Source organism: Argopecten irradians, chromosome 16 (assembly GCF_041381155.1).
Source record: "Argopecten irradians isolate NY chromosome 16, Ai_NY, whole genome shotgun sequence".
NCBI classification, from domain to species: domain Eukaryota; kingdom Metazoa; phylum Mollusca; class Bivalvia; order Pectinida; family Pectinidae; genus Argopecten; species Argopecten irradians.
In genome coordinates this window covers 19211294-19237889 of record NC_091149.1, presented here as the reverse complement: position 1 = coordinate 19237889, position 26596 = coordinate 19211294, and the positions used below count along the sequence as shown (strand labels likewise).

The window sequence follows — 26596 nt, the reverse complement described above, 5'->3', positions numbered from 1 at the left end:
AATGTTTGTAAGGAATGATATGCTACTACTTCATATTAACTGATGTTTGTAATGGTCTCATTCATTGATAACATTCCAGTCAATTATACGTCATTTACTGACGTCATTTGTGATGATAACAAACCTTGGATTGATGTGAATCTGTTATAGGACAGAGATCATCTGTACATTTTCTTCCCTGAAATTTCTTAATGGACTGATCTAGTCTGTGATTTAGAAGAGCCCAAATGTATCTTCCTGTGAAATGAGTTGAAATGATAGCCAAATAATTGTCGGTCAAAATTCTGACAATTTTAGCTAAAAATGATTAAAAATGAATGACAATTTCGCAGTTTCACATTTTCACGATCTTGCTTTCAGGGTATATTTTATTCAACCATGGCACCATAACTTGCGGATCAATTTTTCACAATTATAGCCATGTCCCATGAAATAGCAAAAATATGAATTCCTCGAACAATGACTAGCGATACGGTAATAATTTACAGATGTATCTATCAGGTAATGTATTGTGGTAGGTAACTATTTACTGATGTATCAGTTAATGTATTGTGGTAGGTAACTATTTACTGATGTATCAGTTAATGTATTGTGGTAGGTAACTATTCACTGATGTATCAGTTAATGTATTGTGGTAGGTAACTATTTACTGATGTATCAGTTAATGTATTGTGGTAGGTAACTATTTACTGATGTATCAGTTAATGTATTGTGGTAGGTAACTATTTACTGATGTATCAGTTAATGTATTGTGGTAGGTAACAATTTACTGATGTATCAGTTAATGTATTGTGGTAGGTAACTATTTACTGATGTATCAGTTAATGTATTGTGGTAGGTAACTATTTACTGATGTATCAGTTAATGTATTGTGGTAGGTAATAATTTACTGATGTATCAGTTAATGTATTGTGGTAGGTAACTATTTACTGATGTATCAGTTAATGTATTGTGGTAGGTAACAATTTACTGATGTATCAGTTAATGTATTGTGGTAGGTAACTATTTACTGATGTATCAGTTAATGTATTGTGGTAGGTAACTATTTACTGATGTATCAGTTAATGTATTGTGGTAGGTAATAATTTACTGATGTATCAGTTAATGTATTGTGGTAGGTAACAATTTACTGATGTATCAGTTAATGTATTGTGGTAGGTAACTATTTACTGATGTATCAGTTAATGTATTGTGGTAGGTAACAATTTACTGATGTATCAGTTAATGTATTGTGGTAGGTAACAATTTACTGATGTATCAGTTAATGTATTGTGGTAGGTAACTATTTACTGATGTATCAGTTAATGTATTGTGGTAGGTAACTATTTACTGATGTATCAGTTAATGTATTGTGGTAGGTAACTATTTACTGATGTATCAGTTAATGTATTGTGGTAGGTAACTATTCACTGATGTATCAGTTAATGTATTGTGGTAGGTAACTATTTACTGATGTATCAGTTAATGTATTATGGTAGGTAACTATTTACTGATGTATCAGTTAATGTATTGTGGTAGGTAACTATTTACTGATGTATCAGTTAATGTATTGTGGTAGGTAACTATTAACTGATGTATCAGTTAATGTATTGTGGTAGGTAACTATTTACTGATGTATCAGTTAATGTATTGTGGTAGGTAACTATTTACTGATGTATCAGTTAATGTATTGTGGTAGGTAACTATTTACTGATGTATCAGTTAATGTATTGTGGTAGGTAATAATTTACTGATGTATCAGTTAATGTATTGTGGTAGGTAATAATTTACTGATGTATCAGTTAATGTATTGTGATAGGTAACTATTTACTGATGTATCAGTTAATGTATTTGTGGTAGGTAATTATTTACTGATGTGTCAGTTAATGTATTGTGGTAGGTAACAATTTACTGATGTATTAGTTAATGTATTATGGTAGGTAACTATTTACTGATGTGTCAGTTAATGTATTGTGGTAGGTAATAATTCACTGATGTATTAGTTAATGTATTATGGTAGGTAACTATTTACTGATGTATCAGTTAATGTATTGTGGTAGGTAACTATTTACTGATGTGTCAGTTAATGTATTGTGGTAGGTAACAATTGACTGATGTATGTATCAGTTAATGTATTGTGGTAGGTAACTATTAACTGATGTATCAGTTAATGTATTATGGTAGGTAATAATTCACTGATGTATCAGTTAATGTATTGTGGTAGGTAATAATTCACTGATGTATTAGTTAATGTATTGTGGTAGGTAACTATTTACTGATGTATCAGTTAATGTATTATGGTAGGTAACTATTTACTGATGTATCAGTTAATGTATTGTGGTAGGTAACTATTCACTGATGTATCAGTTAATGTATTGTGGTAGGTAACTATTTACTGATGTATCAGTTAATGTATTATGGTAGGTAACTATTTACTGATGTATCAGTTAATGTATTGTGGTAGGTAACAATTCACTGATGTATCAGTTAATGTATTGTGGTAGGTAACTATTAACTGATGTATCAGTTAATGTATTGTGGTAGCTAGGTAACAATTTACTGATGTATCAGTTAATGTATTGTGGTAGGTAACTATTTACTGATGTATCAGTTAATGTATTGTGGTAGGTAATAATTTACTGATGTATCAGTTAATGTATTATGGTAGGTAACTATTTACTGATGTGTCAGTTAATGTATTGTGGTAGGTAACTATTTACTGATGTATCAGTTAATGTATTGTGGTAGGTTTCAAATTGCTGCTCAGAATATGAATACAGTTCTATATAACAAAATTATTTTAGATTTTGTTTACTTGAATTCATGTAACTTGGAGATCATAATTGGAAGTGATTTATGGTTTTGGATAACTTATGGTACAGTTCACCCTGTCATATGTATTGACCTTTGACCTAATTAGAATAAAAAAGTGTTTATCTTGCCTCTTTAAAGGGCCAATTCAGTCTAAGAGAACATTATAAAATGTGTACATATATCGAAAAAACCCAGTTCTAATGGAAATTAGATCAGTCGGTTTTACTGTGATATGCCAGAAAAGTCTATGGTGGTGAAATGCGTGCAAAATGTTCAAACTTGCTCGCTGTCCGTCATTACACGTTGTGGTCGAACATCTTGTATGCCAAACCCTGTCCCTTGCTCTTAGAGAAAAGCTACTTTTGTCTAGAACTGCTCAAATCGCTCTGATATGAGCCAGGTACAGGGTACATATTGTACCTGCTTAATCATATTGATCAACGATTTGTAATTAACATCAATGAAATACTAAACAATGACATGGAATTTGTCAATATCTTATGTTATATGTTTCACAAGAAATGTAGAACAATACATTTATGCCTTATTTTGCTTCTTGGTTATGTAAAAGAATTAGCCTGCGTGAATTGTCCCTTTAATTGGTATCAAATGTGGGTCACTGTGTCACATATTTTGACCTTTGACCTAAATATAAATTACATAATAAAACCCTGATAGCCAAACTGTAACTTTGATTTGAAAACTGCTAAAATTTACTTTTTTAGTGATCAGTTTTACATCAGAGTTATTTCCCTTATTTATTATATTAAAAAACAACACAAACCAACATACATGTGTTTTGTCCAGGAACTAGGCCTTCAAACGGGTTACAGATAATGTTATCTATTGGACCGATCATCCAAGAACTAGTGTTGTCTGAGTACATACACGATGGAGCAGAAGACGTTCACGTGATGAACGACCTAGATATGCTGTTCTTCATCTTCACATTGACCCTAAAATGACTTACGCACTGTACTTGTATATATAGTCTTTGGTAGGTTGACAGTGTTTACATAAGTTCAGGTTAATAAACATAGTTATTATCATTTCATGGGGTCATAATGTAGTGATGCCTACTGTTACATTGGGTTACAAATTGACCTCTCGCAAGACATTTCTGGTTTTCTTGTGATTTTCTGGCACCATTTTCAACCCAGTAAGCGGGAAGGGCTTTTAAACATTGAAAAAAAAATTGAAAAAGTGCTTAATATAATAAGACAAAATTATTGCAAACCTACACAAATTTGGTTTTTATTTATGCCCGGGGAATAAAATTGAGGCCTCAAATGGGGAGGGGTGCTTATATAGGGACATAAACGCTAATTGGGTCGAATACGGTATATGTAACGGAATGAGTTAGTAATATGACAGGGATACTGGGGTTGACACTTTTAGTAAACAGTCGATGCTGAATGATTTTATTTACATGGTTAAGTTACAATTTTTCTCTGTTGATGATCTGTGGTTTAATTATTAACAGTTTTCTTGATATTGGTAAACACAGGTTAAAGCTATACTATTGACCGTACTACGTGTAAATAAACAATGGTCTCTGTTACACCTGTTTACTACCACGGAGTATATACCTGATACATAGAGATACCGTTTTACAGGTTTCTAAACACTGTTTACTGTGAAGTCACCTTGGACATTAGACACGTACATCTCTTTCTTTCAAGACATCTTTTTTTTTTTTTTTTTTTAACAGACAATAGATTAGGAAGACATTGTGTAAAGAGGCTACTTAAAACCATGTTTAATTCATTTTATTCTTTGTCTCTCTTATTCACCTCCCAGTGTCACGTACTAGCTATACCATATCATGAAAATTGAAAAATAATTATACCAGTATTAGAGAAAACAAGACCACATTAGTTGCCTTTACTATAGATATATGCTAAAATCAGTGAACACAGAGAGAAAAAAAGCATACAAGCTTGCCTGTTCTATAAATATATGTTAAAATCAGTGAACACAGTGAGAGAAAAACATATACACCTACACAGCTAATGATATCACATTTCTGTCAAACATTGTGTTGAAAATTTGTTTGACCTTTGTGTATTAATTAAGTAAATGTTTACTGAAAGTGTAAAATACTTTGTATATGAATGTTTACTGGATGTTATTTTCTACAAAATTCAATGACTGTGAAAGTATAAAGACATCATTATCTTCCACATTGAAATCAACAAATATTATAAACTTCAACCAAAGGAATACAGAGATAGTCTCTTGTGGCAGAGAGGAACTAATTTTGAAGGGGGTGAAAATTGCCTGCACACCTCCAGTCAGCAGCACAGCATCAGTACCACTAGTGTAAACATACACAGGGACACACAAGGTTACAGCAGCCATTTCACCTGCAGTCTGAGCACTGCCGTGTACAACAGGATCTTAACCTTGTAAATCCCCAGTGTCTGTACGGAAAAACATTTATCTGAACCAGACTACTACTTGCACCATTCTATCAGTCGGTCTATTTCAGGGGTGATTCATGAATTTGAGGATTTTTTATCATTGAAGACGTGCTTGGAGGTCATAGTAGAAAGGAAGCGGTTTAACTGTTTGGTGTCAAATTGAGCTGTGTACCTGTTCTTATTGTCGTGTGCTAGGTTGACCAGCGAGGCTTTGGACCACCTGACCAGTGTTTAAAGTCCAGTATAAGCTGGACACTGGAGTCAGTGCAGTTCTGTTCTCTGGCAAGGTGACATGGAACTACTATAGCCAGGATAATTTTGGATTATCGGTACAGGTTGGCAGCAGCTTCTTCATCAGGGTAGGTGTTTCATTATACCAAGGGTGGGAGGAATCTTAGATGATCTCATTATATCGCTGCACTTGTGTTCATATACGAAGTGAAGAATACCCCCACTATTATTTAAACTGCAAGTTCGTTAGTTAAATTATTTTCAGCTAAAATACATAGAACCATATACAGTATGAGTTACAAATTCGTCTTGGTGAATATTTTGTGAAGAATTCCTCATGGTCTACATACAAATGATAGAAGCAGAAGAAAAGTTGCTTGTAAGATTATAAAGCCAATATTTGTTTAATTTCTTGTAGTTTTAAATCGAGCTGAAATCTTTGGGTGTGTGAGTTGTCCTTTATTTACACAGATCATAGAATGACAATGACCTGTATGTTCTTTGATAATTCCCAGGCTTAAGCTTTGATATCTAATACTTGGTATATTATATTGTAGAATGGCTGACCTAGATTTCTGACAAAGGCACAATGTCAGCTATTGATTCCTATAGAGGGAATAATATTTTTTGTGGCAAGTGCATGTGTGCTAGGACAATGTTTAGATTTCTCAAGGCTCAGCTGGTGTGGTAAGGAGTTAGCAATATTTATATTTCAACCGGACCCTATACCCTAAGTATTATATTTCAACCTGACCCTCTACCCTCCGTGTTTTCAGTATTATATTTTGACCCGACCGTTTACCCTTATAATTAACTTATAAATGACTTTCAACACAATGCGGTTTGTTTTAAGAGTTCCTTGTACCATTTGTCACGTACGAATCGTACTGGCCACGTTTACATAGTATTTTACTCAACCTTGTCATGACTGATCAGTTTTACGATATTGTTATATTACACATGTACCCCATAGACCGGAGTATATATAACACACAGTCCGTGTAATTCTGTGTAGTAATGAACCAGTGTAGCAAACCTGTTGGTAAGTGATTTTGTTTAACTTATGAGGGGGTACTTGTGAAGACCGTAGGTGGGTGTGATCTGGACCTAAGAGGATCATTCTGAAACAGCAAGCTTAAAAGTCTGGTTAGCTTTATTTAGGGTCGTAACACAGACCACCTGACAGCATGGCAGCAGACTGCAGATCATACTGGGCCTTGTATTTAGAATATTGTGTCCGATCTCTTGCAACTTTATGTAGATCATACTGGGCCTTGTATTTAGAATATTGTGTCCGATCTCTTGCAACTTTATGTAGATCATACTGGGCCTTGTATTTAGAATATTGTGTCCGATCTCTTGCAACTTTATGTAGATCATACTGGGCCTTGTATTTAGAATATTGTGTCCAATCTCTTGCAACTTTATGTAGATCATACTGGGCCTTGTATTTAGAATATTGTGTCCGATCTCTTGCACCTTTAATGTCTTGCAACTATTTACATAGAGGGTAAGGTATACTTGTTGATATTTTCCTTTGTGAATCTGTACAAATTTGGTACCCACATGTATTGTCATAGTTTTTGTCAAGCTATCAAATCGTTGTTATTTGCTTGTTGTGTTAATCCTGTGTAATTTAAAACTGAGCACATTCCAGACATTTGTATGGTTTAGTTGTGTATTAATGGTATTAATGTATGTCACTTTATTTTGATTGGTAACTTAATGTTCAATGATCCCTTTAAATGGAATATGTTGTATTCCATAGACACCAAACTTGCTGCTATCTATTCTGTTTCCTGCTAGCTGCTTATCTTGGATTCTGTAGACTGTGCTAGCCTTTGACATATTGACTCCAGAGACAGTAAATTATACTGCTCTCTTCGCAAAATATATCCTATGTACTGCAATGGCACATGTTTAGATCTGTCATAGGTCACCTCTTGAGACCTCTGCTCACCTTTAACTTGCCATCTTCAGAGTCTTGTGCTCACCTTTGAACTATCACCTCTGGAGTCTGACTCACCTTTGACTTTTTCGTTGTAGAGAGGAATCCTGATGATGACATTTCTCTGCTTCTGTACATGTGTTGTTTGACCTTTGTCTAAGCATAAGTGGTATTTCTGAGGTGTAGCATACAATCCTACTGATTACTTTAGGACATCAACAGATGTTTATCTGGATTTTGACTCTCTGAGATTCTAATTAGAGATTTTTCTTAATTCAGAAAAATCACCTTGTGGTTTTAACTGAATAGCATGTAATGTCAGAGGTATCTAGAGACAGAAGGTAACGTCCTGTATTCAGATCAGTTTCCACTCACTATGCTGTGGCATGATCTGGTATGTAGCTATATATATACAGCCACCAAACAGAAGTTCAATTATACAGGGGTTACTCACCTGCATCTTAACATTATATCTAACTACAGGTATCAACAGGTATCAAAATAAAAACCAATACCTCGGTGTTTACATTTCAACATGATTTAGGATATTCATTTCTTGTTATTTTTGCAGAGTATTTACTTGTGAATTATACCTATAAACTTTGTTAAATAGAGCAAGTCAATACTGTCTAGGTGTCGGAGTGTGACATCCTAATTCAGTCACTTCATGTGAATTTGATAAGACAAATATGAGAGCTTTTAATGTTGTTTATAATGTTTATCATCTCGTGCTTAACAGTATGAAATGTACCACTAAATACATCAGTTTTACCCCTAATGTACCACTAAATACATCAGTTTTACCCCTTATGTACCACTAAATACATCAGTTTTACCCCTAATGTACCACTAAATACATCAGTTTTACCCCTAATGTACCACTAAATACATCAGTTTTACCCCTAATGTACCACTAAATACATCAGTATTACCCCTAATGTACCACTAAATACATCAGTTTTACCCCTAATGTACCACTAAATACATCAGTATTACCCCTAATGTACCACTAAATACATCAGTTTTACCCCTAATGTACCACTAAATACATCAGTTTTACCCCTAATGTACCACTAAATACATCAGTTTACCCCTAATGTACCACTAAATACATCAGTTTTACCCCTAATGTACCACTAAATACATCAGTTTTACCCCTAATGTACCACTAAATACATCAGTTTTACCCCTAATGTACCACTAAATACATCAGTTTTACCCCTAATGTACCACTAAATACATCAGTTTACCCATGTACCACTAAATACATAGTACAATGTACCATAAATACCATCAGTTTACCCTAATGTACCACTAAATACATCAGTTTTACCCCTAATGTACCACTAAATACATCAGTTTTACCCCTAATGTACCACTAAATACATCAGTTTACCCAATGTACCACTAAATCATCTTACCCTAATGTACCACTAAATACATCAGTTTTACCCTAATGTACCAATACATAGTACCACTAATACATCGTTTTACCCCTAATGACCACTAAATACATCAGTTTTACCCTAATTACCACTAAATACATCAGTTTTACCCCTAATGTACCACTAAATACATCAGTTTTACCCCTAATGTACCACTAAATACATCAGTTTTACCCCTAATGTACCACTAAATACATCAGTTTTACCCCTAATGTACCACTAAATACATCAGTTTTACCCCTAATGTACCACTAAATACATCAGTATTACCCCTAATGTACCACTAAATACATCAGTATTACCCCTAATGTACCACTAAATACATCAGTTTTACCCCTAATGTACCACTAAATACATCAGTTTTACCCCTAATGTACCACTAAATACATCAGTATTACCCCTAATGTACCACTAAATACATCAGTTTTACCCCTAATGTACCACTAAATACATCAGTTTTACCCCTAATGTACCACTAAATACATCAGTTTTACCCCTAATGTACCACTAAAATACATCAGTTTTACCCCTAATGTACCACTAAATACATCAGTTTTACCCCTAATGTGACCACTAAATACATCAGTTTTACCCCTAATGTACCACTAAATACATCAGTTTTACCCCTAATGTACCACTAAATACATCAGTTTTACCCCTAATGTACCACTAAATACATCAGTATTACCCCTAATGTACCACTAAATACATCAGTTTTACCCCTAATGTACCACTAAATACATCAGTTTTACCCCTAATGTACCACTAAATACATCAGTTTTACCCCTAATGTACCACTAAATACATCAGTTTACCCTAATTACCATAAATACATCAGTTACCTATACCAATACATAAATTACCTAATTACATAATACATAGTTTTACCCCTAATGTACCACTAAATACATCAGTTTTACCCCTAATGTACCACTAAATACATCAGTTTTTACCCCTAATGGACCACTAAATACATCAGTATTACCCCTAATGTACCACTAAATACATCAGTTTTACCCCTAATGGACCACTAAATACATCAGTATTACCCCTAATGTACCACTACATACATCAGTATTACCTCTAATGTACCACTAATTTACCTTTAGAAGTGCAATTGGTGTCTTATTGCTAGTGGAGGAAGAAAAATTTATCGTTTTTTGACCAAAACTCACATTGTTTTCTATGATAAATATGACGTCATGCTCTCAAGTACATGGCATCACAATCAATATCTAACCAAGGGCAGATAGCCTTTTTATATGCAATGGAGGAATTTTTTACTTCGTCCACAAACACGTAACACACACACAAAAAATGAGTGCCTACTATATATGAGGACATATTTTTGGTGTACAGCTGATGTAGACTGACAGGAATAATGATAGGTGTACATGTGCACGTGTAGCATTGGTTCCTCTGTGTACTCAAGTAGGATGTCAAAACCTGTCGAAATAGTCACCGTCATGCTAAATCTGTCAAATGTGTTATAAAGAATAAAACAGTATAAAGGGCACCTGTCTATAAAGGAAAGACTCGTCAACTCCTTTGGTACAATTTGATCACTTTATAATTGACCTTTGTGAAGGATAACTGATAGGAGAGACTCATCCACCCCATTTAGTACAATTTACAATATGATTGACCTCTGTACAAAGGGCACCTGTCTATAAAGGACAGACCCATCAACCCCATTTGGTGGAATTTACTATATAACTGACCTCAGTATAAAGGACACATGTCTGTAAAGTACAGACTCATCAACCCCATTTGGTGGAATTTACTTAACAATTAAAAGATTGTTAGATTGGGCACTATTCTATTTATCTGCTACCCAGATTGCATTCATATCTCCAATAAATGCAATCTAACAATCCTTTAATTGTTATATTTATGTTTTACTTTCTAGTTCATAGTAAAATATAATTTAGATGCGAGTGAACATTTGAATTTCCCACTTCAGCCATTTAACCTCAACAGCCATGTTCAATGTGATAAAAAATAGTCCCAATAAAAATTGAAAAAATAACAAAATTTCAATGTTTTTCAATAGCTTATCAGTTTACTTTCAATTATCCAGACATTTAAAAGATTTTTTCACAAGTTTCACAACCAAGATGGTTCATTGAACTATATTGTCAATTTTCCAACACTGACTAACATGGTGTCAGTAAACAAGGCCCACATTCATTGATGTAGATATTACTACACCAGGTCTAGGCTGCATTTATTGGCTCATAATGTAGATCACGATTATCATGAGAGTAATGGGAGTCGCAGTGGTAAAATGTAAATATTATAAAATATAACTGAACTCAGTATATAGGGCACCTGTCTATAAAGGACAGACCCATCAACCCCATTTGGTGCATTGTTAAATTTACTATATAATTGACGACCTCTTTATAAAGGACAACTGTCTATAAAGGACAGACCCATCAACCCCATTTGGTGCATTGTTAAATTTACTATATAATTGACCTCTATATAAAGGACACCTGACTATAAAGGACAAACCCATCAACCCCATTTTGTACAATTCACTGTATAATTGACCTCTATATAAAGGACACCTGACTATAAAGGACAGACCTATCAACCCCATTTGTTGGAATTTACTATAGAATTGACATCAGTGTATAAGGGACATCTGTCTTTAATGAACAGCTTTGCTATGTTCCTTTGGCATCCTTCATAGACAGATTTGACATCATGAGTGACCTTCATGTTATTATATATGTGTGTATTATATATACATATTATAGTCATAACGAATACAAAAAAAACCAACTGATTAATGCAAGATCAGGTGTGATTGAATATCAGGCGGCAGTAGTAAATTTTTATATATTGTAAATGTATTTCAGGACTGAAACATGATACTCTTTCTATTATCTAGTGGTTAAGGTAAACTTATTTTTACCACAGAACATGATGTTTACACTTCTACAGAAGTGTCACAAAATTTGCAATGATAACTAAAATAGTACCTGAAATGCTATAATTTATTTGTTATTGAAAACAATAAATTTTTGAGTTTTCCTGTATACTCAGCTAATAGGTTATCATTCCGATTTTTACAATATTACAGCCGGTCCACCCCAACTGCGAATGATAAATATTATGAAGTTCCTTACCGTCAATCGATTGATTTGTAACACAGCGAGAAATTCTGTACCGTGTAGCGATAAACGCTAACACTCTACCGACACAACGTGGCTATTTTTAGACTCGAGTACTGTCGCCAAATCCACAGGTAAATCGCGGGGCGTGGGATTTATAAGACGAGTCCTAAACTGTCCTATAATATTTATCATTCGCAGTTGGGGTGGACCGGGTGTAAAGATGTGTATTCCTAGATCAATGTTTGCGTACCTGGTGTACATGTGTGTGCCCGACCCGACCTTCCCAGATTGATGATGTCTGTAAAGAACGCCAATGGATAAACTCATTATGTAATATCTCCATGTCCTTGGATGTTATGGTCCTCGGGAGACAGGCCGTAGATTAGATCGTTTTAAGTCTGATACTGCTATTGTTAAGATGGCCTGTGAAGATTAATATTTTATGAAATACACAACACACTTAATAGGTGTTCATTATATCAGGTAATCTTCAGGTGATCTCTTGTTTATGTCGTTATCGTTATGTACCTATACTGGAAACCTACATCATTACATACTTGTACCTACATATTTATAATTTTGTACTTACTGAGTTACCAACATCTTTATATACTTGTACCAGTAACCTACATCTTTACATATTTGTACCAGTTACCAACATCTTTACATACTTGTACCAGTTACCAACATCTTTACATACTTGTACCAGTTACCTACATCTTTACATATTTGTACCAGTTACCTAGATCTTTACATATTTGTACCAGTTACCTAGATCTTTACATATTTGTACCAGTTACCTACATATTTACATATTTGTACCAGTTACCTACATCTTTACATATTTGTACCAGTTACCTACATCTTTACATATTTGTACCAGTTACCTACATATTTAGATACTTGTACCAGTTACCTACAAATTTATCACATAAGCCGCCTGATATCCAGTGATTTCGCCTGTGTAATATATTTGCATATGTCACAATTGTAATATGGCCTGGAACAATTTTCATTGGTTGGAAATTCATTGTGACGTCAGACAGAAACAATAAAATGACTTCAGGAAAAATGACATGACGTCAGGATTACGAGGACGGCAGGACAAAATGGTGGCGCCTCTGCTGGATTTCCGGAATAACATAGTTACCTACGTCTTAATATACTTGAACAAGTTACCTACAGTTGTACAGGTGACCTACATGTATATGTAGTTGTACTTTTGACCTACATCTATATGTAGTTGTACTGGTGACCTACATGAGTATGTAGTTGTACTTTTGACCTACATCTGTATATAGTTGTGCTGGTGACCTACATGTGTCTAGTTGTACTGGTGACCTACATCTGTATGTAGTTGTACTGGTGACCTACATCTGTATGTAGTTGTACTGGTGACCTACATGTGTCTGTAGTTGTACTGGTGACCTACATCTGTATGTAGTTGTACTAGTGACCTGCATCTGTATGAAGTTGTACTGGTGACCTACATGTGTATGTAGTTGTACTGGTGACCTACATTTGTATGTAGTTGTACTGGTGACCTACATTTGTATGTAGTTGTACTGGTGACCTGCATCTGTATGTAGTTGTACTGGTGACCTACATGTGTATGAAGTTGTACTGGTGACCTGCATCTGTATGTAGTTGTACTGGTGACCTACATGTGTATGTAGTAGTACTGGTGACCTACATCTGTATGTAGTTGTACTGGTGACCTACATTTGTATGTAGTTGTACTGGTGACCTACATCTGTATGTAGTTGTACTGGTGACCTACATGTGTATGAAGTTGTACTGGTGACCTACATGTGTATGTAGTTGTACTGGTGACCTACATGTGTATGTATAGTTGTACTGGTGACCTACATCTGTATGTAGTTGTACTGGTGATCTACATCTGTATGTAGTTGTACTGGTGACCTACATCTGTATGTAGTTGTACTGGTGACCTTTATCTGTATGTAGTTGTACTGGTGACCTACATGTGTCTGTAGTTGTACTGGTGACCTACATCTGTATGTAGTTGTACTGGTGACCTTCATCTGTATGTAGTTGTGCTGGTGACCTACATCTGTATGTAGTTGTACTGGTGACCTACATCTGTATGTAGTTGTACTGGTGACCTACATCTGTATGTAGTTGTACTGGTGACCTACATTTGTATGTAGTTGTACTGGTGACCTACATCTGTATGTAGTTGTACTGGTGACCTACATCTGTATGTAGTTGTACTGGTGACCTACATCTGTATGTAGTTGTACTGGTGACCTACATCTGTATGTAGTTGTACTGGTGACCTACATCTGTATGTAGTTGTACTGGTGACCTACATCTGTATGTAGTTGTACTGGTGACCTACATCTGTATGTAGTTGTACTGGTGACCTACATCTGTATGTAGTTGTACTGGTGACCTACATGTGTATGTAGTTGTACTGGTGACCTACATCTGTATGTAGTTGTACTGGTGACCTACATGTGTCTGTAGTTGTACTGGTGACCTACATCTGTATGTAGTTGTACTGGTGACCTACATCTGTATGTAGTTGTACTGGTGACCTACATCTGTATGTAGTTGTACTGGTGATCTTGGTTATGTCCTGACTTTATAGAAACAGGGAAGACTTCGTGAAGTCCTGACTTTATTGAGGTAGAATAGACTTGCTCAAGTCCTGGCTTTATTGAGGTAGAATAGACTTGCTCAAGTCCTGGCTTTAAAGAAACAGTTTGAACTTGATAAGTCCTTGCTTTATGAACAGGGTAAACTTGCTTAAGTCTTCATATATAGAAATGGAGAAGAGTTGCCAAGGACTTCATAGAAATATTGAAGACTTGCTCAAATCTTGGTTGAGGAGATATTAGGTGTGTTTGATAGATATTCACCTATTTGTACGAAGCCGTGTGATTGGTGACCAGGTGACAGGGTATCTTTACTAGGGTAGGTATTGGATAACTTATCTCTCTGTGAAGCTTTAGATGGTGACCGATGTCAGTATGACCATTTAGATGTTATAAAGTATCTATTGTCTCACCTGTCTATACACGATCTATCGAAACGTCGTAAGTATTTACTTTGTGATACCGTATCTCTGATTTATGTGTAGTGCGCCTCTCAGTTGTGTAATACAGCTCCGACCAGTGGGATGTTATACGCACTGTACTCCAATATTTGTTAAATCGTAAGATTGTATGGGGATTCTGATGCAACCTCTTTAAATGATCTAAACGTGAGTATGAGATTTTACTGAGTTTTTAGAAATTTCATTGAGACAGCTATTGTCAGTAGATCGATGATATTTTTCTAAAGATTAATAAAATTATGAAGGAAAATTTATGCAAGAGACATTATATTATTTGAATTATATATGTTCTTCCTCTGATGGATGATTGTTTTAAAAATTCATATTAATGCCTGAAATTCAACATTCTGCAATTTTCAATGTAGTTTTGTACTCTTTGTATATGATTTAGGGAATATAGATATTCATTGTGCAGTTTTAAAAAAGAGTATCTCTTTGTGTTGATGATTGGATGAACATTATTTCTTCACTGTCTGAATAACTATAAAATATATTCCATATTCAACCAAATAATTAAGCCCCCAGGGCGTTTAAAAAATTGAAAAAGTGATAAGGTGCTTAATAAGATGAAATTATTGCAAACCTATAGTTTTGTGGAGTCTTGGTCTTTTTTATATTGAAATTGAAGGCTTAGAAATGGGGAAGGGGCGCTTATAGGGACATGGGCCTTATCGGGTGGAATACGGTATGTCCAAATTTTATACTAGCACAAAGGAAAAGATGCATGTTCATTCACAAATACATGAAGATAGTTTGAGACCCTTCACTGAAATACTTGTATAACATATAGAGCAGTGAGTGTGAGACTTACTAAAGTTCTGTTAGAGTAGCCAACCCTTGGGATATAAAGATCTGGAGAACTGGCAGTATATAAGATAATAAACATACATTAGTGAGGTAATGGCTGAAAATTCTGGACAATATAGCCTGTAGCCATTGTAAGATTGTAGTGATGATCTACTAAAAATCTACCATGCATCATAATGTTCTTGATTCCGAACTCACTCGGAGGGGCATATTAAAAGTTACCGTTGTCTGTCCCGTCCCATATCCCATCTCATCCCTGTTCCGCTCCACTTTGATGGTGGAGTAGACATTTATGTCTTCTATTTCTAGTTGTACATTTGATTTTGTATGTTTGTAAGCTTTGATGGACAACTTATTATGTGATATAGTAGTAGATAAAAGTTGAATGACCACCATGAACATGTATATAGTTATATATATTGGAGGAGTTCATACAGCTGAGAACGTGTAACGAATGTTGACCCGCTGTCTGAGTGGAATGTTTTCTCTGTTTAGAGATTTCCGGTTAGATGTTTGTATAAAGATATTTACAAGTACTACATATTAAACCGTAGAGTAAACACTCTGCTGAAAGGATAACTTGTAGTACGAAGATTAAGAGATTTGGACACATTTCCTTCCCATTTCAAATATCTAGTCTCAAGAAAAAAAAACCTTCTTTTAAATCTTTCCCTGATTTTGAATATTTTTCATGCCCAGCCATTATTGAAACGGTTTTAGTTTTTCAATAGCTATTCCCTTCCATTCTCGGTCCTCTCTTGTTCTGTTCTGTCAAAATTTAACATCGAGATGGTTTTTATGTCCTTCCAGCATTTGTTGTTTGAAGGATGTTATTGAGCATTTTTGTTATAAGAGTCAAACTTGTCTATAAAGACACCCAAGGATCAAAGAACAAATGGTCTTTATAGCCACGTGGCCTCTATACACAGGTCAAATAATGTTAAAATTGAAAGTGGTCTAATCAAACAGGTGGTCTTTATACAGAGGTGGTCGCTAAGGCAGGTTTAGCTATATAGTATATCATTATAAAAAGAATTCACAAACAAGGTAAGGACATATTAATGCACCATCAAAAGGATGATATAGATTTAATTACAGGTGCTTCCTAAATTGAAGAAACTTGTCATTGTCTGTGTAACGCAGTTGTGTTGTAAATTTGTGGTAAATAGTCAAATGTTTGTGTGTAAGTGAAAGTGGATGTGTTAACTCAGTGTAGTTTTGGATGTCTGGCATAACTCTCTTATAGATAAATCTTCTCCTAAGGTATCTCTGTACCTGCCAGTTACTCTGAAGGCTTTCTGGCTCCCACTCTAATAGTCTACAACACACCTCCAATCTGGCCTTGAGCAGGTGAGTACTAGCATACTTCAGGTCATGAAGTTTAAAGTAATTCACGTGTAGTAGACCTGGACTAGGTTGAATATCGGTGGCTAGGTAGCTCAATCCGCGGTCAGGTAGCTCAATCAGTGGCCAGATAGCTTAATCAGTGGCCAGGTAGCTTAATCAGTGGCCAGATAGCTTAATCAGTGGCCAGGTAGCTCAATCAGTGGCCAGATAGCTTAATCAGTGGCCAGGTAGCTTAATCAGTGGCCAGATAGCTCAATCAGTGGCCAGATAGCTCAATCCGCAGTCAGGTAGCTTAATCAGTGGCCAGATAGCTTAATCAGTGGCCAGGTAGCGCATTCGTTTAGCGTTCTCAGAGTCCTCAGTTCGAGCCCAGGTCTGATTGTTTCTGTTCATTTAAATTCTCTCCTTTATATGGACATTAAGTTATGTTTCGCTGGCATAATCATCGAAGGCCATTGTTGTTGTGTTTAAAATGGTCAAGGTCAAGGTTGTTGTAGATGACAAACCAAGGTCATTGGTGTTGTATATAAGAACCTGAAGGTCATGGTTGATGTAAATGAGATTCCAAGGTCATTAGTGTTGTATGTGATTATCTGGAGGTCAAAGTTTGTGTGGATTATGGACCAAGTTCATTTGGTGTTGTATATATATGTGATAATCTGAAGGTCAAAGCTGATGTAAATTTTATACCAAGGTCATTTGTGTTGTATATGAAGCCGGAAGGCCCAAGGTCATTCAGGTATTTTGTATGATATACAATGTCATTAGCTATATAATGTTGTGCGTATAGGATTGCAGTAGTAGAGTTGTTTATATATAATATACAGAATTCTATTATGTCATATATCCAGGCTGTGAATTGTAAATGTTGACAAGTTCAACTGTACTGCTACCACATGCACACACCTATATAAGTTGTCTACCTTACTAAAGACATGAAATAAAGATAAAAACCAATAAAATGTTTTTTACAACTATCTCTTCTTTTAAATGACTGTAATATATTCTCAGGTAACTACCGGCAATGTTTTGAAGTTTCTTTTGATGAGTAAATTGATGTATGTAATGGAGGAAGATTTGCATGTACATACCTGTTACATATATAGGTATCCTCTCGGAGCCTAGCTGCAGTTTGTCAGGTACAGGTAACCAATATTCAATTATTTTCTGAATTCTGTTGATTCTCACCTGATCTGTATTTTTACCTGAGATGAATATAGACTGGTGATGAATACAAGATATACGGAATTTACATCAAAGTTTTGGAATATCTCGATAATGATATGTGTGATTTAGTACGATTTATAAAAAAAAAATCCTTAGTGTTAGTATCCAAGTTATACAGCAACAGGGATTTGGCTAATCTCCAAATTTTCTATTAATTATGAAATCACAAAAAATCCAGATTCCCTGCCGATCGATATTTGATGACTAGCTATACACACACGAGATTTGGTTACACAAGTCAGATGATATTGTTGTATAACAGATTACCATAGGAGATGTTTACTGATCATGTGACCTCTCTACCCAGGTGAGAAACTTGAATCTTTTATATATATACATTATATACACTGTGATGAGCTTCGATATCACCTCTCAAATCTCAAATCTTCAATGGTACAACTGGACTTTTGGTACAATTGTCCTCTGCTACAAGATTCTGTCCAGTGGATTAAGAGAACTTAATTTTGTAATAGTTAATCTAGGGGGTTCTATACAGAGGTACTGACTGTATACAAGTGGCCTTCAGGCAGTCATGCAAGTAATATCTGTATAAAGGGGGTTCTATACAGAGGTACTGTCTGTATACATGTGGTCTTAAGGCAGTCATGCAGGTAATATCTGTATAAAGGGGGTTCTATACAGAGGTACTGTCTGTATACATGTGGTCTTAAGGCAGTCATGCAGGTAATATCTGTATAAAGGGGGTTCTATACAGAGGTACTGTCTGTATACATGTGGTCTTAAGGCAGTCATGCAGGTAATATCTGCATAAAGGGGGTTCTATACAGAGGTACTCTCTGTATACATGTGGTCTAAAGGCAGTCATGCAGGTAATATCTGTATAAAGGGGGTTCTATACAGAGGTACTCTCTGTATACATGTGGTCTTCAGGCAGTCATGCAGGTAATATCTGTATAAAGGGGGTTCTATACAGAGGTACTGTCTGTATACATGTGGTCTTAAGGCAGTCATGCAGGTAATATCTGTATAAAGGGGGTTCTATACAGAGGTACTGTCTGTATACATGTGGTCTAAAGGCAGTCATGCAGGTAATATCTGCATAAAGGGGGTTCTATACAGAGGTACTGTCTGTATACATGTGGTCTTAAGGCAGTCATGCAGGTAATATCTGCATAAAGGGGGTTCTATACAGAGGTACTCTCTGTATACATGTGGTCTAAAGGCAGTCATGCAGGTAATATCTGTATAAAGGGGGTTCTATACAGAGGTACTCTCTGTATACATGTGGTCTTCAGGCAGTCATGCAGGTAATATCTGTATAAAGGGGGTTCTATACAGAGGTACTGTCTGTATACATGTGGTCTTCAGGCAGTCATGCAGGTAATATCTGTATAAAGGGGGTTCTATACAGAGGTACTGTCTGTATACATGTGGTCTTAAGGCAGTCATGCAGGTAATATCTACATAAAGGGGGTTCTATACAGAGGTACTGTCTGTATACATGTGGTCTTAAGGCAGTCATGCAGGTAATATCTGTATAAAGGGGGTTCTATACAGAGGTACTGTCTGTATACATGTGGTCTTCAGGCAGTCATGCAGGTAATATCTGTATAAAGGGGGTTCTATACAGAGGTACTGTCTGTATAGGTATACAGAGGTACTGTCTGTATACATGTGGTCTTAAGGCAGTCATGCAGGTAATATCTGTATAAAGGGGGTTCTATACAGAGGTACTGTCTGTATACATGTGGTCTAAAGGCAGTCATGCAGGTAATATCTGTATAAAGGGGGTTCTATACAGAGGTACTGTCTGTATACATGTGGTCTAAAGGCAGTCATGCAGGTAATATCTGTATAAAGGGGGTTCTATACAGAGGTACTGTCTGTATACATGTGGTCTTAAGGCAGTCATGCAGGTAATATCTGTATAAAGGGGGTTCTATACAGAGGTACTGTCTGTATACATGTGGTCTAAAGGCAGTCATGCAGGTAATATCTGTATAAAGGGGGTTCTATACAGAGGTACTGTCTGTATACATGTGGTCTAAAGGCAGTCATGCAGGTAATATCTGTATAAAGGGGGTTCTATACAGAGGTACTGTCTGTATACATGTGGTCTAAAGGCAGTCATGCAGGGTAATATCTGTATAAAGGGGGTTCTATACAGAGGTACTGTCTGTATACATGTGGTCTTAAGGCAGTCATGCAGGTAATATCTGTATAAAGGGGGTTCTATACAGAGGTACTGTCTGTATACATGTGGTCTTAATGCAGATGTCATATCGCTGTGGAGTGGTCTTAAAAGCGGAGGTCTCATCAACATAAGTGGTTTTGAGTTATGTCTCTAGTATAGTTGATTGGTTTTGTTTTATTAGTTTAATGTCCTATTAACAGCCAGGGTCATTTATTAGGACGTGCTAGGTTTGTTGGTGGAGGAAAGCCAGAGTACATGGAGAAAAAAACCACAGACCAGTGGTCAGTACCTGGAAACTGCCCCACATTCAAACTAGCAACCCAGAGGTAAAGGGTTTGTGGTAATATGATAGGACATATTTTAATATTAAAAGCACTCGGCCACCGTGACTTCTGCACAGGTGATACAGGGAATCTTTATATGAGAATTAATGTTTGTTGGTAGACTTTATATTTTGTCTGTTTCTAAATATTTTGTGTTGCATCAAAATAAATACAATATACCCTCTAAAAGTGTTGTTTTAAAAGATACGCCTGACAAAATGAATCTTAACTCATCGACCCCTAAAAATTTCATAACAAACTCATTTCTGGCCTTTAAAATTTGATGAGTTCAAATGCGTCTTTAGGGCTGAATGTGTTAATGAATGGAGATGGAGTAAAGATTTGGGTCCAGGAAAGAAAATAAATTCCTTTAAAAAGGGAAGATTGTTTCAATGATGAAGGCATGCTACCAGATAATGAAATCTTAACGAAAAGGAGTGGAGTGAAGATTTGGGGTTGGAGGTTTGTATGAGGAAACAAAAGATTAGAAGTTATCAAAGTGCTATAAAGGTTATACAAATAAAGTACAGATAGAACCCGCCTTGTTAGAGAGATTTCATCTGAAAGGGATGTAAGGTCCCCTGGTAATTCCTCAAGGTGTTGGTCGTATCAACAGAATTGTTCTCATTTCCTGGCAATAATAAACAGGTATCTGGCGTATTTACAGACAAATTCTACACTTCTACCACATCCAATGATCTATAATTGATCGTAATCATTGTTAGAGGAAATAGTTGATGAGGAGGTAATAAAATGTGAAAGTTCTCAAATTAGTTCAGAACAGAAAAGCCTGGGTCTGTTCTACATTACAGGAAATGATGTATGTAAATTATATAATAGAGGTCACGACCTTGTATTAAAATCTCTGTACCTATGGTTAAACTTTATAGCATTATGATGACCTGCTGCCTTCATCAAAAGCAAAGGTATTTAGACAGTTTGTGGTAATTTCTTAAGCAGGAAACATAAAACATTGAGGTTAAATAGTTATACAGATTAATATCCTATTGTCTTACTTGATGTTGATTCATTTTCAAGGGATTTATGTATTTCCCATTTTCTATAATAGAATGTGGTATCAGAACCAGAGGACTTAAACTCATTCACCCCATAACACACATTTGAACTCTTCTGGTTCAAAAACTGGAAGAGTTTATTATGAAATTTCAGGGACAGATGATTTAAAGATTGCTATATACATTGTTTCTGGATTATACACTTAACTGAATATATTGGAACTCTTAGAAGGAGATACATATTGAGCTCTGCATGTATCTCCTTTAAGTGATTTAAAATAGATCATCTTTCTGGCATGTTAGTGCCAGGATATGTATATAGATAATGGGGTTTTCATTGTGATCGATGAAAAGGAATATGTGGGAAACTAATGTCCTAACTACAAATTAATTCGTCTGGGCTGTTCTAGGTGTTTCCACACATGGAATCCGATAGGTGCAACTCTGGTTGTATCTTTCTGACAGACATCTTGTTGTTAGATTCACGTCCCTTCAAATACTTGTGTATTAGACTTGCATTACATGTGATAATAAGTACTTGTCCAGATTCACCCTATACTCTCATACTTCACAGAGTTATTGTGTAATTATTAAAGAAAAGACAACTATGCCTCACACAGGAGGTGTGATATAACTCACGCGTGTGTTACAATCATCTGATGTCTACATCAATGCATACCAACTATTTATTTGGTGTACGTTTTTGATAATGTTATACCGACGATCCTATGGCATCAGCATAATTATTCCACAGTTTCCTTTTAATTAGTAGAGAAAAATAATTAAACATGGACCTGTCTTATAAAGGCATAGCTCAACCCTCATGGAATATTTAGCTGGTCAGCATTCATCAAGCCTCTTGCTGTCAGCCTAAATCTTTCAGTTGGGTTCAAATTGGCACTGTGTATTACCATTTCATCGTAAATTAGCGCCCCTCCCCCTATAAGCACCCCTTCTAGACTTTTCTGGAGAACAATTGAAGTTGTATAAATGCCCCCTTTTCAAGGATTTAACAATGTTTTATAACATGTGATGCCTTTATCAACATCAGCATTGTATACCATATAACATGAGCTTACGAGTCTTTTACTTGTGAATCAGGACATAAGAATCTGTCTCAAATAATAAAAGGCATATGTAGGTTTGTTGTAATAGATTACTGTACCATGAGAAAGATTTAAAGATTTTACACAACTTACATTTCTGTTCACTAATAAGCAGTAGTTTGATTATGAATTATCATACCCAATTTCTGGAGTTCTTTTTAATGTTTTCTTTTCCATTCTGTGAGAATATTGTACATAGCTGGTATTCTTGGGGTAGGTAAATCTTTGACTTACAGTATTTAGATGTTGAATATGATACCCAAGAGTAAATCACACTAGTCTGTTGTCTGTTTCAAGCTATTTATTAAACAGCCTGTCTAGAATCAAAATGATTCCCTTATATAGATTATAGATAACTGGTATGTTAAGATTGAGATTCGGTGTGGAATCATAATGTCCTCACCAGTGTCAGGCTATCATATTCAAATAATGTTGCTCGCCTGTTCCGCAATGTCATATATATTTATATGACCCCGACATCAATATCGTAAGACGTGTAATAACAGTCATATGACATCACAGGTGATAATGACATCATAAATTAACATCATTGTCATAGATTAATGTAATTTATGACCTGTAGTATTGTCATGATAGACAGAAATGACACATTCTGAACTTTCGTAAATATTTGAAATGGGATTGAAAGTTTTGCATTTACTCACTTACATAAATCAGAGTAATATGATGTATAGAATCATACAGAAATGTCACACCTGAATTTCACCTGTCTGATAAATTTAGAAAAATAATTGAATGTCTTTGCTTATATTCTGCTTACATTAATATGATGAACAGAATCTAGTACACATTTTTATGTATAATAGACTTGTTAAAGAGTTTCAGATGTCCCACGCTTTGACTAAATATTTGTGTCATATCAGATTATCGACCTCATGTTATGAATCCAGTATATTACATTAGCAAAAATTGTAAGGTCCTAATTTAAGACAGAAACCAATCCTTTCAGCATTCATTGTGACATTCATTGTTTGTACGCAATAGGTTTGAACTTTTAACGGACAAGAATGATGGATGATGTGCTTATGTTGTAACATGGCGTATGGTGTAACCATGGTTACTCATTACGATACACAATAATCTTCACAGAATTTACTTATGGGGAACGGAATCATACCAAGGTGAGGATTATTACACAGGTGTAATGCTATATAAGTGTGTAGTGATTACAGTGCACAAGTATTGGATATTGAAGTTAATCACTGACTAACACGATCTGTTCTCGATCTGCTCCCGCAGGATATTAATAAGTGAGCAGACGTGCATTGTTAATATAGTCTATTAGATCAGGGTACAGTCATTGGCAGTGTGATGAGGTCACAATTTATTAGTCTCGTAACTCTGTAAATCACTTATTATTGGTTTGTGGAAATCAGCTTACTGCTTCTCCCGTGTATTTATCTGGAGGCACACAGAAAGCAAACTTATATTCATATAGGAATTCAACAACTTGGTGAATCATTCTCAACTGAATTGGGTAACAGTTTTTAAAAGACAGATAAAAACAAACTTCAGGTTTGTTGGTTTGAAATAGAAAAACTGTCTGTGTCTCCCAGATTTTGAGAAACTTGTATAGCTTTGTGTGTCTGAATGGAAAAATTATCTTCTTTGCTCATTTGTTTTGGTGCAACTTTCTTTTTTTAATAGATTGAGAAACTCTCTTCACATGAGCTATTTTTAAGAAACTCTTACACTTTTTTAAGTCAGAAGAATTTGTCTATGTGGGTCTGAATAGTGAATAAATGTGGAAAATCTGATTGCAATACTGGACTGAACTACTGATAATCAACACACTTCAAAGCTGGGTCAGTTTGACCTCTTAACGGTCAAAGTTTACACAAAGTGTCCTTATACCAAGACTTGTGTTTAGTTAGTGAGATAGATGTGAGGGGATGGTTTACTTTGGGAGGACAAAAATGTGACCCCATGAGGTCAAAATAGGGAGCAAAGATGGGATCCCACAAAGTCAAAATAGGGGACCCAAGATGTGGTCAAAATTGGTTTCCCCTTCAGCTGAATGTCACATGGTATATACCATACAAATTTATGGTGCTTGCATGATGCTCATACTTCCCCAATGTTAAAATTCAGTACAGTCGATTGGTACGCGACCCCTGATTATCTGAACACTTGTGTCCTCAGCCAAAACCATCTGGATTGCTCATATTACAATCTGCCGGATTCTGTTTACTTGGTTAATAATCAAATCTATTTTTTGATATATCCATCTGGATTATGAATGTTAATCTGGATTAACATCGTCCAGATTATCGCGGCTCCACTGTATTTGGACTAGAAGGTACAATAGTATCGTTGGGAAATATCCTTGATCCTAATGGCTGAGACATTTCTCAGATACTCACGTACGTGCCTGATGTGAATTCGTGTAAGAGTACAGAAATATTACATAATAGCTACAATAGATCTGTTATTAATTATCAAGCATCTGTGTTTGCATCATATCAGTACCTGATAAAAAAACCGGAATGTATCTCCTATCTAAAAAACGTTTATAACAAACATGCTTACAATAAATTCATGGCGGTATTTTTCATTCCCCTTCACTCTTAGTTCCTATATGACGTTTATGTATAAAGAACATTGTTTATAACAAAATAATTTTATGGGTACCGAGAGGTTTGTTATTACAGTGTTTTATTGTAAATGCTTTCCAGTTGAAAGTTTTATGTTAAGGAATTTCATTAAGGTTAGAAACATGGGTTGTGAAAACTAAAGTCAAAACAATTAAGGAAGATTTTCCATTAGAGGAGTAAAGCTTAGAACTAGAAATAACCTGGCAGCATCGTGGTATCAAGGTCAAACTGGGCTAGACTGGCCACCAGACCTAAAATTGTTAAGAATTTATAACAGAATTCTAATACGATTATATCCCACTAGTTTGAAACTTAAAAGACATGTAGTGGAGACAAAAGCAAAAGACATGTAGTGGAGACAAAAGCATCAAGCTATATTTGAGTGATGTTTTTTGATATTCTAGAGACTGGTGGCCAGTCTATGGAAGGGCCTGTAGATGAATGTTCACCCCTGAAGACGCTTTTAAACTCTTCCAATTCAAAAATAGGAAAAGTTCACTATGAATTTTCAGGGGTGAAATAGAAGTTAATAACTACAGTTCCTGCTATTGAGATTTGAGATTTTGTGGATTGATGGACTTTACTGTATTTCACTTTTAACTGAGAATTATGATTAAAGAGGCATTTTGAATTTTTATCAGACCAACTCCGATCCAATGTTCACTTCCCTGTGTTCTATAGTGGTTTTAGGTTTCCAGTGATTGACAGGCAGAATTTGAGGCCCTGATTACTGAGAACAGTTTCTGAATTAAATAGCACATGATTTGTGGGGTTAAGGATTCCGCTGCTGGGCGATGAAGACACTATCTTGATCATACAGCTTACAAGAGTTATGATGGGCCAACAGATATATAGGGTTTCTTCCATTACAAATAGTGAATACATATTACATCCATCATGCCAATGTGTGGACGTTGATAGTTTGGGTATCACATTCTAGAGTGGAAATCAAT

At 35.5% G+C, this 26596-nt stretch overlaps 1 protein-coding gene and 1 long non-coding RNA gene across 2 annotated transcripts in view; both read left to right on the top strand.

The window, feature by feature from the left end:
* The window catches only part of LOC138310244 (uncharacterized), an 83711-nt gene that overhangs the window by 25446 nt on the left and 31669 nt on the right, over positions 1–26596 (top strand). The window lies entirely within an intron of this gene.
* LOC138310768 (sodium bicarbonate cotransporter 3-like) overlaps positions 4925–26596 on the top strand; it is a 49526-nt gene continuing 27854 nt past the window's right edge. The window contains exon 1 of the mRNA XM_069252103.1: positions 4925–5575. The gene's annotated coding sequence lies outside the window, so the exon portion shown is untranslated. The remainder of the gene's footprint in view (positions 5576–26596) is intronic.